Source organism: Mchenga conophoros, linkage group LG20 (genome assembly GCF_057382185.1).
Source record: "Mchenga conophoros isolate Kocher_MC1m ecotype Shallow Benthic linkage group LG20, M_conophoros_male_GT1.1, whole genome shotgun sequence".
NCBI classification, from domain to species: Eukaryota; Metazoa; Chordata; class Actinopteri; order Cichliformes; family Cichlidae; genus Mchenga; species Mchenga conophoros.
Window position 1 is genome coordinate 21,710,339 of NC_140545.1, and position 13,549 is coordinate 21,723,887.

General features: G+C 38.7%; 1 protein-coding gene across 3 annotated transcripts in view; it reads right to left on the reverse strand.

Annotated features, from left to right (window-relative positions):
* Window positions 1–13,549, reverse strand: part of LOC146550755 (metabotropic glutamate receptor 4-like) — a 200,378-nt gene that overhangs the window by 170,657 nt on the left and 16,172 nt on the right. The gene's annotated exons all lie outside the window — the stretch shown is intronic.

The window sequence follows — 13,549 nt, forward strand, 5'->3', positions numbered from 1 at the left end:
TTTTGGAACAATAAGCGACTATATGCTGTGAATGGGGCTAACAAATACAGTGTTTTCAAACTTTTTACTTGCTTGTTTCACAGTTCCACAGTGAATAAATGAATGTATCTGCCGACTATAAATGGAGCAAACAGATTATGGCAGAGTAGAGAGAGAGCAAGGCAGGCAATGTCTTTCGACTTTTAACCAGCGTAGCAAATAGCTCTGTCTCCGTGGCACCTCTGAAAAGCTAGACTCAATCCATTAAACTGGCAGTTTGGTGAACTCTGCACAGCCCTTCAGAGCTTCAAAGCAAACGATATATCCTGATGCTCCCTCATGGCTCAGATCCCATGCCTGAAGTGAAGAGCTGGTGCTTATCCTTAAAGACTTCGAGTAAGTTGAAGACGCTGGATCCTCCAAATACAAATAATACGAGACTCACACTGTGCGCATTCAGGAAATCACTCCACTAATTTAATTAGAGTGTAAAACAATAAAGAGCACAAAGAATCAGTCCACAGAGAAGCTCTGTTATTACATGATAACGGCACAATCCGTCCCTTGGATAGGCATAATCGCTTCATTAGTGTCAGATCTCTCAGTGTTAATTTGCAACTCTGGCTGTTATGAAGACTGTGTGAGGGAGAGGAAGCAGCATTTTTTTTAAAAATTAAAAAAAAAAAAAAAATCGACATCTGCCTACAAGTGAACATGACATTATACCCTCAAGAGTGGTTCTGGTTGAGGGTTTAGCTGTCTTGCCATTTTTACTCACTGTAGGTGGCTGGGTAGAGAGAGGTGACAGACTACCATGGACTCAGGGTGCACTCTCACTGCTCCCGGCCAGCCATTCAAGATGACAAGTGTCACTGCACCATACTGATCTCTTTTCCCCAAAAACAACAGCCTTGACCGCCTACAGGGAATATTGTCCAATTTGGTTATTTTATCAAGTTCTTTATTGTAAAGATGAGTAAAGACACAGAAGAGACTATCACACCTTCTTATCCCTTAAGTACCTCTTTGACCTGTGTTGCAGTATCCACAGTATTTCTGATTTCGCGCCATTACCCCGATTCATAGCGGAAGCCGGTTTTTTACTTCCGCTTGCGCTGTTGTTGACAGTTGCGGGGTTACACCTTCACTGTTGATAAAGATTTCTCTCACTGCAGTTTGTTTTACCTGGAGTAAATGGCAACACATCGAAAGGTGGATACACAGTAAAGATGTTTTAAAAAGCAGCGAGGACAGTTCAGTTGCAGTGCCTCACCCGTCACTTCTCACGGAGTGGGTAGATGACATGAAACTATGGCCCGATGTTAGCTACATCGACATTATTAATTACCTTGTATTTTCCGAAGGCGTTGATGGCGAGGAATTACGTAATTACAAGAGCACCGAGGCGTATAATTACCTGCACAGCAACAAAATTGATAAAGTACTGCTCAACAAACAAGGCGACTTTATTTTTCTTAAAGCAGCTGTAGAGCCGAGCCAGAGTATTAATCAAGCGAAACACTTAGCATGGGCAATGCTAAGAGAAAGTGGAGTAGTGGAGACAGTCGGCTGTTCCTGTATCGCCGGATTAGGGAGATCATGTAGCCATGCGGCTGCTATTCTGTGGAAGGTATATCACTTATCTGGATATCACAATGTTTAAATCACTGAAACAGAAACACTGGACTGGTCAAAGGCTGTGATTAAGGAGTCACGCTACTGCCATCTAGCCAAGTATTACGTGGAGCACTGTTTACATGTGAAAGCCACTCGTTAACTTTGTGTGGGCTGTATGCTGTACAATCACATGAAGATAAAATATAAAAAAAATAAAAGACTGAACATTAAGGTCAAATTTACAAGACAAGAAAAACTATAGTTATAAGAAGTGACACAGAGTAGTATAATACATGAAATGGATAATATGGGTGACTTTGCCAGTGTTTATATCTGTTTTGGATATGATTCAGGTGTATTGACCCAGGGTCATATCTATAACATGCAGGACACCAACCGTGTACTGCTTTTGTTAGTGTAAACTTCCTCGTTATGTTAAATCTTGAGTATTGACAGTGAGAAAAAACTATTAATGTTTGTTACAGGTGCAGAATGCTGCGATCAGTGGAAAGACATGGCTTGCGTGTACAGACGAGCAGCGCAGGTGGAATGCAGGGACAGCAAAGAACCTTGAACCTAAACGTCTAAGCCAGATAAACTTCAGACATCACAGGGCAGAGCAGCAGTACGATGTGAACTCCCGGACTGCAGTGACACAATCTCTCCCTAACACACCCTATCACCTTACACATCAAGACTTTATTGACAGTGTTAGCAAAGCACCAGTGAAGCCACTTTTCCTCCTCAAGAACACATTAATTGGAAAGTGTTACAATGCCTCGCCATCTGCAGGTCCTCACCGCAACAGTAAAGTTGATGAGCAATTTTTTCAGCCACACCAAGCACACAGTTACAAACTAAGCTGTAATCCATGCAGGGCATTCTACCAGGCATACATTCAAGTTTCTGAAGAGCAAGCAGAACAATTACAAGAAGAAACAAAAGAGCAAAGTGCATCTGATTTGTGGCACAACTGCAGGAAAATCAGACTTACAGCAAGCTCTGCTAAAAAAGTTCCAGTACGTGCCACCACAAAAAATGACAAATTTTTATCTGAGCACATGTACCCTTCCTTTCGTGGGAATTATGAAACAAACTATGGTAAAGAAAATGAAGTTAAAGCTTGTCATCAGCTGAAAGAACAAGGTATGAACATCCTTCACATGGGTAGTGTTATCAGCATCCAGGAGCCATGGCTCTCTGCGAGTCCTGACGGGGTCATTGACTCAGATGTGCTTCTAGAAATAAAATGTCCTGTGCAGACTTATCCTTCACTCACGGAGCAGCTTACCCAGAAATGCAGCGATATCAAACTGGTAGATGGAGAACTGCAGCTGCAGAAAACTGGCAGCAGAGGCTATTACATGCAAGTGCAACTTACAATGTTTTGCACAGGGCTCAAGACTGCCACACTTGTGATCTGGACACCTACTGAGCATGTTTCATTTACAGTGCAATATGATGAAGCATTTGTAAAGGAACAAGTAAAACGCTTGAGAGGGTTTTACTTCTCATATTTCTTACCTCGACTTGTAGAGGAGTATGCAGCAGGACGGTTTCAGTTAAATGAGAGATACTTGAAGATAATGGGCAAGCTTTAATACATGTTACAACTATAAATGGGACAGTCAGACACCAACATGTCTGCAGAGTTTGGTCTCTGTCTTGTGAATGAAAGGAGACATTCAATATGAAATCTGTTAAATATTTCAATACAACTAAAATGTACGTAGTTGTAACATATGGTGGGAAATGAATGACAAACTGACAACATTAAATGTTGTGAATAGTTCTGTATTTCTGTAATCTTCCAACACAAAAAAAATGTCAAGAATGCACAACTAATTATTGTAGATTTGAGAAAACTTTTTTTTTTCATTTAAGAAATTTATCACATTGTGGTTGAATAAAAAAGTAATAATCGTTCAATTGATTGATTGCAATTGTTTTATATATACACATACATACATACATACATACATACGCACACACACACTGTATCACATAACCTTTCATCTAGAACACAAGATAAAAAAGTGAGACCTGGAATTATTTACTCTCTACATATATGTACATCAAATTTTAAAATAATTACATTACACTACGCAACTTTATGTCCTGAGTAACCATCTTAATATCCCCGAGTCCACAATTGTTCATAACATACACAATTATTGTGTATCACGAATGAGATCCTCTCTTAAGTTCACTAGAGCAGCACATATTCTCAGTATCTTGTCTACTTTAGGAGCCATGCTTATAGGAACAATTTGTGAAAGTATTTTGTAGACTTTCAAGCGTCTGATTGCTCTTTCAACATGGATTCTTACATTTGCAATCCGACGTGTGTATGTTACCTGTTCCTCAGTTAGCGGTCTACGTTTTTTTGTGAAAGCGGGTATTACTAATCTAACTTTTCTCTCAAAGAGTAAGTCTTTAATTGTAAAACCTCTATCTGCCATGACTTCATCACCAGGTTTTAGGTATGTTAATATTCCAGAGTCCATTGTGATAAATTTGTCACTACATCGGCCGCCATATGCCGCAGACACAAACATGATTAGTCCACATGGTGCAACAGCAACCAAATATTTGACTGTGTTGTGTGAATAATAATGGCTGTATGATTCCCCTCTTGAGCCCAGATTTCTGGGTTTCTGTAAAAGGGTCTCACTGCAGTCTATAATGCATGTACTATTTGGAAAGTTCTTCTTGAAGGCTTCAGGCATAGTTGCTTGAATAGTTTCTTTTGGCAGCCATGGAATTAATGGTCGGAGAACTTCCTCCAGCTTGTCTAACCAGTGTGAGATGATCTTGCTGGCCATGCTTTGTGATATATGAAACTGGCGGCTTAGGTCACCTATTACACGGTTACTCTTTAATTTCATAAGTGTCATGAGGACTTGATCTCGGACAGGCATGGTAAATTCATTGTTGTCATATCCTTCCAGTGTCGACACAAGTGTGTTAAATGTTTCTAAGGCTATCCCAGTGTACAGCAAAGCGTCTGCATCATTTTGAAGAATGAAATATGCAACTTCATCACACTGAGTCATCTTATCCTGCACATCTTTTCTGCGAGACCTGTTGCAGTATTGATGGTCTTGTTGCGAAGGATCCTCCCACTGTGTGTGGACTGAGTGCAGATGTGGCTCAGGGGGTTGTGTGGAGATGCTGGCCTGGTCTAATTCCACTGAACGTAACACTGTGGAGTCTGAATAAGACAAAAATATGATCAGATGTACAGTCAAACTGTTAGCATAAGAGAAACTGTAAAGTGTCACTTAGCTTATTATATTTGAGTGAAATTTCTCATTCTACATTTTTTCACACAAATGCAAAATCATAAATGTCAACATAAAATGTTCCTAAGTCCCCTAAAAATTTGTCACAATTTTATTCAATTAATGTGATTAGATTTTATTTTACATTCTAAAAAAAGTCACAACTGTTGGTATTTTTGCAAAGGTTGCCTTTAACTTTTTTACTTGAGTTTTCTCGACTTGAAAAAACATGTTCTTTATAAACACAAACCTAAGACTTTTACAGCCCTTGGAGCTAATCTTTTGGCATTATTATTATTATTATAAACTTTCGTTAAAATTTAGACTTTGCTGCTAATAACCAGCTAGTGCTGATACTAACGCCATTCACCATAGGCTATTATTTAGTAAAAGTAAAGAATTGCGTGTTTAAAATGCGAAACGGTGGCAAACCACATTTACACTTTCACTTACCGGGTACAGATTCTGTGTTTTTGTTCGTATTACTGGAAGCTGTCACACTCAAAGTGGTCCGAGTGAGCCTTCTTCTTTTCTTCGGTGGGGGTCGGTCATAGCCCAGATAAAGCTCCGGGTCGGGGTGTAGCTCTGTGGGCTTTTTATCGATAAAATGAAAGGAGCAAACATAAACTCTCTTTGGAGGGTGTTTGAGTCTTAAAGCTGCCAGCCACGCCAGTTTCCGATCCTCCTTCCACGGCATAGAGTGCAGTGCGTAGGGCGGTGGGCACGGACAGGCCTTTCTAAGTTGTTGATGCTCAAGGCAAAATGTTTCTAATGCGTTTTTCAGTTTTCTTGAATTATTGTGGCAGCCGACGACAGCACACGTTGAACCCGAGCTCATCTTCGAACAGGTAAAGCCACTTATTACCGCACAAAGTAACTGATTTTGTTGTTAGCAACGACTGAACGCTGGGTCTCGCTTTGAGTAACCGGAAGTATAAAACCGGACAACGGAAGTAGTGGTCTGTCATGGCAGCCTACGTACGCTCTTACAGAAACCTGTGGATACTCTGGCTTTTTGTACAAAAGAGCTGCATCTGCAGCATCTCTTGCTTTTGTCAGACCGTTGTTTGCGATCCTGGTCATTAAATCTTGTGTAAGTGATTTTCATTCTAAGCCTTTTCCTTGTAACCCCAGGTTTTCTTTCTTGGCACTTACTCAGAGGAAGAGAGGAGGGTCTCTTGTGTTGGCCAAACCTCTGGTGACAAGCCTCATTACATAACCACTGGCAAAAAGTAAAATATGCAGCAATAGGAGAGAGGCAAATATGCTGCAGTGAAAATGGCCTTTGATATGTCAGACATGTGATATAATGTTTCTGTGATTTTGTGTATCATTGGATTCATATTAGATTTTGTAGTTGTGACATTATTTTTTTGATTAATGCTTTGATGTTGTTGTTTTCCTTTTTGTCTTGATCCTTTTTAAAGTCAGTTGAAATGTGTCTTTTAACTACATTCTCATCTATATCACATTGTTTATGGCTATTGAAGGTACAGACAGTTAGTTATACTAATGGCCTAAATAATTAAATGCCCACTTTAGCCTAATATTCTTCCTTTTGTTCAGTTTTCTCTGCACCATAGGCAGCTCAGTGATAGTACTATTGCAGCTAATGTCCTCACTTCAACCCACTGCATCAAGTTCATCCTTTCAGTCCTCCTCTTTTTGTTACGGTTGGAACAAAAAGAGGATCCAGTGATAATCCCTTAAATGTCTGAGTAATGCGAGTCAGCATCAGTTGAACCAAGCAGCAACTTGCAGAGTTAGAAAACTAAACCAGTGTGGAAATATCAAAACCTACAGTTCCTTGAATTTCTTCAAAAAGCCAACCCCAAGTGGCTTACATACCTTTGTTAAAAGGTCCAGCTATGCTGCAGATATACCGTGTTTACAGCCAAGCAGAAAACATAGTTTTGGTTTAAAGATTGCGCAAACCACCGGGTGACATGATGGTGGCTTGGTCCATTTTTTTATACACAGTCCACTTTAGCTCTGGCAGAAGACTACAAGTTTGTGCCTGCAGAAATCTGGGAGTGTGAATAAACTAAATTAAGCAAAACTCTGGGAAATAGCTGCATGCATGCAATACAAAAGCTGCTTTTATGTTACTAAACTAGCTACCAGCCATGTAAGTAAGCATACACATTCTTTGCAGGCACACTTATGTATTGCGTGCCAGATTTTTGCTTGCTTAAATATTGCAGGTAGTGAATAACTGAATCATGTTTTCCCATCCCCTTTAAGCCAGAAATGCAGAACAGACTCTCTGACGCTCTGAGGCATAAGGGTTTATCAGTTTTGTTACTGTACCAAAGTTAGGTGATAGATTCAGTACTTGTTATCTTGTCAGCCTGTGGATATAACTGCTGATTCCTGATTCATGCAGCCAGCAGACTTTAGAGAAATCCTCTGCTGGAGTTACACACTTTTTTTGTGCTGTTATTTATACCTTTTTGCAGTTTGCTTAAATATTGAGTTCAATAAAAGAGTAATCGGATATATTAAATCTCTCGAGTAGCATTGATGATATGATGATATAGATGAAAAAAAATGCACAAAATACAACAACGAAGTTTGACCGCTGGTGCAGTTACAGCATTCAGACAACAGTCTTAGCTTTAGGCTATGATATGCACAATTAGCACCCTTTTGATTTGGTGGCAAGATCAAAATATTGGCTCCTTGTTTGTTAATTAGGACAGTTGCCTCAGAGGAACAGAGCTATTAAATCAAGATAATTATCAGACAGTGCCCCATGACGAAGAGGAATGACAAAGGAACTTGTGGCCAGTAACCTTGGCAATGGATGAAGCAGCCAGTTGTGGTCAACAGGCAGGTTTTTTTCCTTTAATGATGTCATACCTGTGTATTCGTCTTTAAATTCAGCATCCTGTCTGCAGAAGTGTAGCTCAAAAATGTATCTTGTGTGTAATTTAATAAGGTCAGGCGAAAGTAATGAGCCCTTCTTTCTTTTTGAAAAGCCATTGCTTTCCCCCAGAGAACCATTTTTAGCTGCAGATGAGTTAAAAAAAAAAAAAAAAAAAAAAACACTTTATAGTGCAGGTGTGATAATGGCATATGACTAATTCAAATACTCTACACGGATGCCTGAAATGAACAGAAGAGTGTTTTTATGAGCGGTGCTGACTGGCTGATTCATAAGATTAATGTGACAAGGACAAAAAAGAGAAACGAGAAACAGATAAGAAAAACATAACAACGAGAATTTTCTTTCAGAGGGCTCATGACCTTTAAATTGAATACTCCACATGACAACATCGTGATATTTTGAACTTTTCAGTTCCATTATAACTCTAATTTACTGTCAGTGTTGGCAAGATACGCACATGGTCCTCCTGGGGTGCGTTCTAGTGCTGTTATCTTTAAAAGAATATTAAGTGTTGTTACTGTTGCAGATGAGGTAAAAAAAAATGTAATGACCCAAATCTGGGGAAGACCTTTGATTGTAAAGAACAAAGGAAGGAAAAGGAGCAGAGAAGAGAGAAGCAGTGCAATCCTTCTCTGTTTTCAGCCAGGAACTCACAGAGGAAGTGTCAATCTGTCAGAGGCTGGATATAATCTTCTACATTGTGACGCATGGGGAGATCATGGTGCCCTGTCACCGGTAGTCCTTGTCATTGATTAAGGCTTTTCATCCTCCATTGGGCTAAGCTCTGGGCCGCGCGCACTTTGTCTTGTGTAATTTCCTCCTCACAGTCTCCCCATCTTGATATTGAGCTAATAGAAACTCTGTCCAGATCCACTTCTAATGAAGACAGATCCTCAGATGGCCAAGCAGTCTCATTTATATTACTAGTCTTTCAACTTGTTTTAAGTAGATTAGACATGTTCTATGCGACAACCAAAGAGAGAAGGGTGGGGGTGGGCGGTGGGGGGTGTAGGAAAAATAATTCATAAAGGGATTTCACAAGGCTTCATAATTTAAGCAACAACATAGCTTGGCTAAGAGTTTGCTTGATCGCTTTACAATTACGAGGGCTGTCATAAGAGATTGTAAATGTAATCAGAGAGTTGTAGATGTTCTTGGAGAAGTTCAGTTTAGTGTGGCTCAGTTGAGAGAATTGTAGAGGTGAAAAGTTACAATTATCATCATGACTGACGCCACATTAGCCTCACATTAAAATATCTAGCACATCTTTTTTGAGGGTAGAATGAGGAAGTGGGCAGCATATTCTTCTTCAACTTTGAATAAATTATTATTCTTATTTTTAAATAGGTGTCGATTAGTTTTCCTGGTGTCCTGCAAACACTTTCAGAACTGTTTTGGGTTTGTTTGTTTTTTTAAATAAGATGAGAAAATACTGAGATCAGTCATCTAATAACATTTCCTACGGACTGTATATTTTTGTGTAGGTGGTAGATAGAAAAACATATAACAGCACAAATATAGATAAAATCCTACACAAGTTATCTAAAGCTTGGCATGTTGTGCTTTAAGGTTGTATTTTTCCATTACTGCAGCAACTGACCTCAACTAGACTTACATTAGCCTCTAATGATCCTGTGCATCCCACTCGAGGCTCGGGGGAACGGGCAGCTCTCTGTCACAGACACTCTGGTTTAATGAGTTTGTTAACCAGTACTGCAAATAATAATTAAGTACAGCAGGTTTTTAGATAAATCTTTGTCTAACAAGTATCTTCACTGTAAAACAAACAAATTATACTAGATGACTAATCTGGTAGTCGTTAGTAATGTTGCAGTTTGTTTGTGATTTGTACTCAGCTTTGCAAATTTTTTGGTCATTCCATTGAATTGTATCCAGACATCCAGACATTGTGCTGAGCCTATCACCTTGTCGCTGTTCCATTATGGGTGCTGTGATACCATAAGATCAAACGTTCTTGTTTAAAAATATCTAATAAAAATGTAAGTTTGTCTAAAATAATCTAAGTCTGTTTCCACAGACAACTGTATTTGTGTTGGCAGAATCTATTTTCGAAACAAATCTGATGGTGTGCTCAAAGTCCTCAAAAATTTGGACTCAAACAGTCCTGTAAAAATCATTATCAGATTGGTCTGACAATGTCAACGCTATCAGCCTCAGAGAAATCTGATGAAACAGATGTGATTTCTTCAGACTCTTAACCTGTGGATTAAAAGCTGTCACAAGATTACTCTGAAGTGTACTGCAAGAAAATTAAGAGTAAGACAGAAGTAAAACATACCCATTTACACCTTAAACATCAAAATGTGGAATCTGAGAAAATTAAGAGGAAATATATTTTTGGTTGAAGTGCCCTGAAAACCTGGACATCCAAAATATGACAAGGGACCCTTCTAAGGTGTTACAAGCCAGTAAGACCAGAATCCAAAATTTATAGATATATGCCCAGTTGTCGTATTTGTGTTTTTTCATATAAAACTTTTTGATCTGAAAAGAAATCTATAGAGGTGTTAAGTGCAGACTACCAGCATGGATTGGAATTAAAAAGAGATACTAAAGTAACCCAAAAGTTATACATACATGTAGTTTTGTATATGCTTTGGAGAAAAGTTGGTACTAATAAGGAGATTTACGGTTACTAAAATGTATTACTCATTAACTTGTATGTTGAGGTTTGCAAGCTAATATTTTTGGTTCTCCATGTTGTCACATTGGATGGCCCAAGTAGCTCTAAAGTTGCAATTTATGTTGTACCTTGTAGGCAAATACACTGGTCTAAATTCCAATAAACATCTAAGCTATTCCATTACATGCAGCACCACCAATCTGTCGGTGGAGATTATTCCAGAATTCAACCCTGTGGTCATTTATGAAGGGTGCAACTTTAGAGGAAATGTGTTGTGCATTGGACTGGTGGATGCTAAACCCTGCAAACACATTAACATCAAAGAAAACTAAACTCACCAATATATATGCATTAAACATTAGCCACTGATCTTTAGTTATCATTGCTGCTACAGAGAGAAGGCCACCAAACAAGGTGGTGAAATTACCCAGGAAAACATGCTGAACTCCATGGGGAAAAAAAATCCATAAAATGGAAAATAATGAAATGACTTTCTGGTGAACTTTCAGCAGTAACCCCCTTCCTCCTCATAATTAAAACAATGCAGCAGGATAGCAGAAATCAGTGGCATATAATGTATACCAGAGCAATGAATGTATAAGGTGTAATAGATTGTGAAAGGAGCAGTCTGATGACAGAGATGGAGCATTTCATTAGAAAGGTCTGAATCAAGTCTGCACAGGTGGGTTTAGTGCAACGCTTTGATGGAAGACTGGAAGTTAAGAGTGCCTACACAGTACACCTGGAAGATGGCCTTTGGTTCACACAATTAGAGTTCCTTAGAGTCAGCACTATTTTGCATATTATTTAAATTTGGGGGGGAAAATAGCCAGACTTGTTCCTAGTGTTCAAAATTCTAATATAATCCATTGTTGTCTACTATTGTTCTTAGTATGCAGAGATATACAAAATACCAGTACAGCCATTCATTTAAATATCTAATTCAGTTCAGGTATGAGGAACTGACTGTGGACTCAAGTGGAGACACCAAGGAAAAGGCAGCTGAAGATCTGCAAGTGAAAACAGCACAAAACGGATTCATATAGGAACAGAAGTCATGTCACTTTGGCTAAAAGCATTTCTCTTCTGTACTGTGCAGGAACTTGGTTACTATTGATATGCAAGTAAAAGCCTAACTGACAATTATGAGAGCTGACCTTAGTGCATTATTGGTTCAGATTATATAAAATATGTTATAATGACTCCCCTACCTTCTTATACATGGGTTTTAGAAACTGAACATTTTAATTCAAAGAGAAGACTGGTTTCATGTGTGTTTGGGGGGTTTATTTTTTTTTGGTTACCAAAAAGTCATGAAACTGCAAAAACAATTTCTTGTTTCAATTTCTTTAATAAGTAATTTCTTTTCGAAATAGTTCTTGATGCTTTGTGAAGAAAAGGTTCTATATAAATTCTATCTAAGCGTGCTTTTACTCTACTGGCAGCATGTTATGCAGACGACTGTAGATACTCATACTCCTTCATACATATTGACATTATTTTGAACCAAACACTTAAAATTCAATAAGACCTGTAGCCACTTTGTTGTTGTGTAATTTGGCACACCTCAGCCACCCGTCCACTCAAACCATTTCCGATGAGGCTTCGGCGAACAATAGCTGGATCAACTGAAGGGCCAGATGCATCTCCCAGGTCCTGTGTGAGGTCTTTACTTTGTTAGGCCTGACACTTTTGCTTTTGTCACCTACTTCTTTGGTTTCTCTAAAAATTTTAATGGCATGCCATTCCAAGATATGCCAAGGTTTTGGCTAACAGCTCTTTAGGAATCATCTTGTTGGTGCAAAAATCCTATTTTATGCCTGTCAAACTGTGTTATGTTTGGCATTTTTCATAGATCCAATGAACGAAATGAGAGCAAATTATATGTTTTTCCCAAAGGCTACTAAGAATAAAGTGTCTAAAGATACTGTTTAAATGGGTACTTTGCCAGGTTGTCTGTTATGTGTAGACACAACACTGATAACATCCCTGAGATGGGTGAAATTTTTATGCTTTAATGAAAGATCAGCATCAGTGGTTCAACAGATAAAAAGAAACATTCTTCTGAAAATGGTCAGGTACAAAGACTGGACTGAAAATTATGGACAAAGCAGCCAATGCTGAAAGAAATACTTTGAAAGACCTTCAAAACTAATGCTCAAGACTGCTTTAAAAATTACAAGTCTGTGTCTTTAGATGCAAATTATAAAGGAATAAAAAAGAAGAATTATAAAGAAAAAAAGGTGGCTCAAGACTTTTGCACAGTACCGTATGTCCTCCAAAACAAAACTAGAGCAACTTGTACAGAATTTGCCTTTTATGTGCCTTTTTATGCTTGTTTGTTTTTTCAGAGAGACGATGTATATTTTTATTCTTACAATCGAGTATGTTGGTGGAACCAGTAGTACTTAATCTAGCGGAACACCCAAATATATCAAATGCACTGCATGCCACGCACCGATATTTCTCTACATGGGTAAGACATCCAGAAAAGAAAAGCCTAAGGCATTCTAACAGTACCACTGAATGTGTGCGTGTGTTTCGAGTATTGCTCATATTATGGGGACCTAAATCTGTTTGCACAGTCAGATAATAGGAACAAGAAAGCAAGTAGTGTAGATAATTAAACTTTAATGTGAAGCCATGCCCACTGGGGTAATATTAGGCTAAGGTTACGTTAAGTTATCAGTAGTTAGGGCTAAAGTTAGACTAAGTCTCCATCATACATCAGTGCAATGTCTTAAGAGGTAACAAACACACAGCTGTGTACGTGCATTGGTCGGCTTCATGCTGCTGAGTTGTGAAGCAGCTGGGGTCTGGAATAGTGTTTGTATTGACTGAGGAGAGTCTACAGTGCCCCCATTAAAAAGTTGTAAACAAAGTCAGATGAATTTCAGGTATCTTGAATCATGAAACTGCCCACTGAAAATGCAACACACACCTGTGTACAAATCTGTAGACCTTCTTGTAGTAAGCAAGGAGTTTCCTAAAATAAACAGTAGATGGGCATCTTTTTAAAACATGTAAGCACTGTTATTACAGTGTAAGTAAATATGTCATATTTCCGTTATATTTACATGGGATGTTAGGCAATTAGGCATCTTAATTAAATGCTCGAACCAAGTAAAGTGGCTG